The sequence below is a fragment of the Phasianus colchicus genome, chromosome 1 (assembly GCF_987193195.1).
Source record: "Phasianus colchicus chromosome 1, bPhaCol1.hap1.1, whole genome shotgun sequence".
NCBI lineage: Eukaryota > Metazoa > Chordata > Aves > Galliformes > Phasianidae > Phasianus > Phasianus colchicus.
Genome location: NC_143436.1, coordinates 56,043,320 through 56,048,172, shown reverse-complemented (window position 1 = coordinate 56,048,172; position 4,853 = coordinate 56,043,320).

The following is a 4,853-nucleotide window of genomic DNA, read 5'->3' as shown; positions in this document are numbered from 1 at the left end:
CAAGGAAATTGAAACCTTTTATATTCACAGATCAAGAAAAACATGTTTCAAGAGGATGGGTGTGTGAGGAGCTCAGTTCAGAGCTTCTTTTATGGGTAGAAGTGATAGAAACAACTGGTATTAATAACAGTCAAAATTAACCCATGGGTTCGTGAAATGATTGTGCTGAGTAATTCTATAAATTTAGTTTATCACAGAAATTAGAGTGTCTACATTTTGAATATCCTTATATCATTATATTTTTTTCCACTGAGATTTAGAAAGTTTCTGCTAAAAATAATACAAAGCCAAATATTGATGTTCCTTTCCTATCCAAATGAAATATACATCAATTTTTAAATATACTGTTTTCGGAATTTAAATACTTAAGTAGATTTAAAAAACAACAAAAAAAAACCTCACCACAATAACATCTATTATGGAAATCACTTACTTAATTAAGTGACATCAGATAATGTGTAGTTATTTCTGGCAAAATGGAAACTATAAAATATGAGAAGTAGTGTAAAATTAACAAAACTAAAATGTCCAAACAAAAATGTGTTTCAACAGTTTTTGAAAGCATAGTTTTTAGGGTATTTTTTCAATTTCTGTTTTGTGGGAAATTTTGAAATAGTTTATTCTGATTCTGAATAATCAGAATACCAGAATTTTCCATTAAACTGGAAATCCCCGGTTTCAGCCGTCTGTAGTCTTGTTCTCCCTTTCCCAATGTTAAGATCATCTGAATAGATCATCTTTGCTCCAAGAAATTGCTTTTTTTTTCTTATTTCTAAAAGAAACAAAAAGTCAGAATTAACAAAGAAAGAAAATTGAAAAATATGACTGCATAAGTGCAATGCCTGCATACAAGGAAAGAAGGCAAAACAAATGGGAATAGCCTGGGAAATATGTATGTCTGACTTCCACTGCCACTTAAATGTCTGTGTCTCCCAGAGATACATGTATGGCCTTAAGTATTTCTCTCATTTCCTAAACTTTTACTTCCACAAGTAGGTGAATTGTGGATATATTTGTTTTTCCTGAATGATCTCAAGGATGCATCTGTTGATCATATATTTTTGTACAATCTAATCTACCAGGTGTGTGAAGACTGTTCTGAAAATAACGCCTCTTCCTTTGTTAGCCCACAACATGAGAGGCTGGATGTTGGTGGCATTGCAATAGAGGCTGAACCCTCCTGCCAAAACTGTATTTTGCTGCCCTGTGACAGATGGCAGCAGAGGGGCACCAAACAGTGAAAGTGAGCACAGGAAGGTGGTGGGTTGTGCATTTCTACAATGGTGACAGTGAGTCATTTCTGCTGGTGCAGATGTTTGTGAGCATGATATGCAGGATCATTTTCATCGCTGGCAAAAGCCAATGGTTGTGTCTATGTTCAAAAATAGTCTTTTGTAGTGGAGAATTTTGTCTATCAAATTATTGTTCTCTGTTGAAGTTTCTATGAAAATACATAGGAGGCATTACTTTTGGAATTACGTACATAGTTTATAGTGTTTTTCCTTTTCCTTATATTATGCATGTGAATTCTAATGCCCATGCATATGATTTGTTTTTCTATTTTTGCTGCCTTAGAAAGAACTGTAAAAGAGAACAAACTCAATGTTGTGCATTCTGTCATAGATTGGTTGCATATTTCCATGCAAATCAGGCAGTATGAAAACATGGCAAAAACATTTATTTCACATTGACCTGAAGAACTCTTGCATGAGTAACAATAAAGAATACTTATCCCTACTCTATAACTTTCTTGTAAGCAAACATCCTTAGAGATGAAATAAGATGTCTTTAAGGAAAAAGAAACAGACACTCTATTTTTAGTTTATTTAATTTACTACTAATTCCGGCTTCTATGACATTGCTTAGGACTCTTTCTTCTGGGTTCAGTTCTCTTCACTCTCATGATTTACTACACCTAAGTGGCTTATCTCATAACATTTATGCATTGTTTCTTGGACTGAATCCAGTATGTTCTGCATCTTCAAAGACTGAGCCCCCCCTTATCGACATTTTTCATTAGATTTCTTTCTTCGAACAGAAGATACTGATATGTTGCCTATAATTTGACCTATTAGCTACAACGAGCCTCGGGTTTATTTTTATCAAAACATTAAGAGCTTATGAAAAATTAACAGAAACCCATAAATAACCTCAGTTAACTATAACTTTGAGATTTTGATCAACTGTGCTTTCATTAAGAAACTACCAAATCATTTATTTAGCTATTGAGCTAGTAAAATCACCAGAGTTCTAATGACTATACAGAAAGAACCCAAAAAATAACAGAATTTACACAAATAAAAGCTACATTGATTCTTATTGATGTGTGCTTCACTGTAATAAAAAAATAACCAATGTCATTTCAGATCCAGCTTCCATCTATATATCCCTAGGATATAGCAACTATTTCTGCAACTGTTGTCCTAAGTATTATTTAGAAGAATAGTAGGTGCAAATCTATCTTAACTCACCCACCCATGGATTCTGTAGTTCTGAACAATAACTGTGATGTATTTTTCACCTTTTATTTTCACCAGCTTTTTTTTTTTTTTTTTTTTTTAATAGCATATGTTTTCCAAATAGTGTTGGTAGCTTCGGCCTTTTTACAAAACTCTGGTTTCAGATTTTGATGCATCCTGCATTTGAATGCATTGAAACTAATGAAAACGTGTCTTTAATTTCTAATAGATCTTAAATATATCTGTGCTGAACTGTGCTGCTTATGTTATCATTTTTTATCCCGGCGTTACAGTACTACTTTGAGCTGCTTGAGCCATTACTGCAATCACTTCCATATTTTCCTATCTGTAAAATATGAACAAGAGTTCTGAAATACTTTGCAATGTACTTTAAGGATTATAGACGGAAAACAGAGCAAGACAGGCTATGTATTTTTTGGAAAACACTATGGTGGCCGGAGCAACACCTCTCTATATTTATAGGAAATGACAAGTTACTGTGTAGCCCTGCACATATTATGTCTCTGTCATCTTCCAAAAGTGTTAAGCATAGCTGGACGAAGCCCCAACAGATGCTTCCTTTTACTCATTTTCTTATTTTTCCCTTTATACTATCCACAACCGTTCCTGTCAAGGACCTTATTTGCAACCCTTTTTTTTTCCCTGGAATTACTATTCTTTATCTGATGACTGTATGATAAAAGTATAAAGTTAGTAAGATAACAGTTGTGTTACTCGTCATGCATAGGGAGAAGTTTAATTAGTAAACCTTAATCCATGTATGATTTATAGAATAGTATCCTGATTCTAAGAACAGATTCATTAGCTCTGAACTTTGTTTTCAGTCCCTAAACCTGCACGGGGGATAAGCCACACTCCTGCACAGGGGAGAAAAAAAAGTATGAAGAAGGAGAAGAAACAGCTGGCAGAGAGGCTACTGCCTCTCTGGGATTGCTTTCTAGTGGAAAAGAGGAAAAGCTGCGTTAGTTGGTTTCTTTAGATACTAATTGGTGGTTACCATTTAAGATTGCTAGGATTTATTTGAAACTAACTTTCCATAACTGTTTACTTTCCTTCAGTGTTATATAGAATATTTGTTAGATTTTTCAAAAAAAAAAAAAAAATAAAACCCCACAAATCTAAAATGTTTTGTCACATCCAAAACCACACAAAAAAGTAAGAAAGCAGGTTTTATTGTCATAATAGAGGAGCAAACTCTGTAAGAAGTGTCATGGGACAGAAATTTAGATGGTGGAGATAAACAAGACTCACAAGCCAACTGACTTAATTATTTGGAATTTTAGTATTTTTCCAAATGACTGAAAGATGGAGTATAAATTTACTTCAAATTTTGCTATCCATTTAAATGGAGCTTTCATTTTTCTGTATTTTCATTTTATAGCTACCACATCTTCAATTTGTGAAATCATTATTTTTCTTGAATGACTTTTTTTTTTACATAGGGCATTTTACAGATCAAATATTATTACTGCTTTTATAGAGAAATGTTACTGTTTAGAATTTTTCTTTTTATGGGCAATGACATTATCATTATAGGATAGATCTGAATACCGGTGCAATTTTGAGAGGCTTCAATCAGTGGTTCAAAAAACTCCTTTAATATTTGAAAAATGTAGTGATGTGTGTGGCAGATTGTATCAGTGGAACAAAAATCTTTGCTTGCCGTTTGATTTTAAAAGTTTTTATTTATATATTTCTTTTTCTATCGTGTTTCTTGACTAAATAGGAATTATACACACAAACAGCTGTCTACATATATTTTGCAATGTTTGTGGTGTTTATTTTGTTGCTCTGTCACATGGTGAATGACTCAGATTTTTTTCAAGGCCAATAAAGCAACCTCTGATGCCATAAGTAGACTTTTTGACAACATCAAGTTTTGTCTATTGGTGATGATAAACATTGCTGACAATCTCTTAGTTCTAAATTTATCAATCCTTTAATATTATCTGAGCTTCTCTTTACATGTGAAGTAGTTTGGGAATGTTTCTATAATCATTAATACCAAATATATATGCTATTGACTCATACAGAAATGCAAGTCTGAGCCCAATCAGCTCTGAACACAAAATCCTGTTTTTGCTGAACAAGGCATAGCAGAATTCAGGGCCAATTTGGTTTGTGCTGGTTTTAGAAGATATGGCATGTAATTACAGAGCCAGCAGTTGTTATGTGAGTTGGCATAAAGACTGCAGGTACAAAATCAAAATAAAACCTGTCAAAACTTCAGCAAATTTTAACAAGTACAGTTGAGTTTCATTTGAAGCTTTGTGTTGTGTAAACTTGGAATATTTTTGTATAGTATTACAGCTCAAAACTGAATATACTAATCAATAAACCATGGGTCCAACAGCAAGATTGAAACCTACTGTC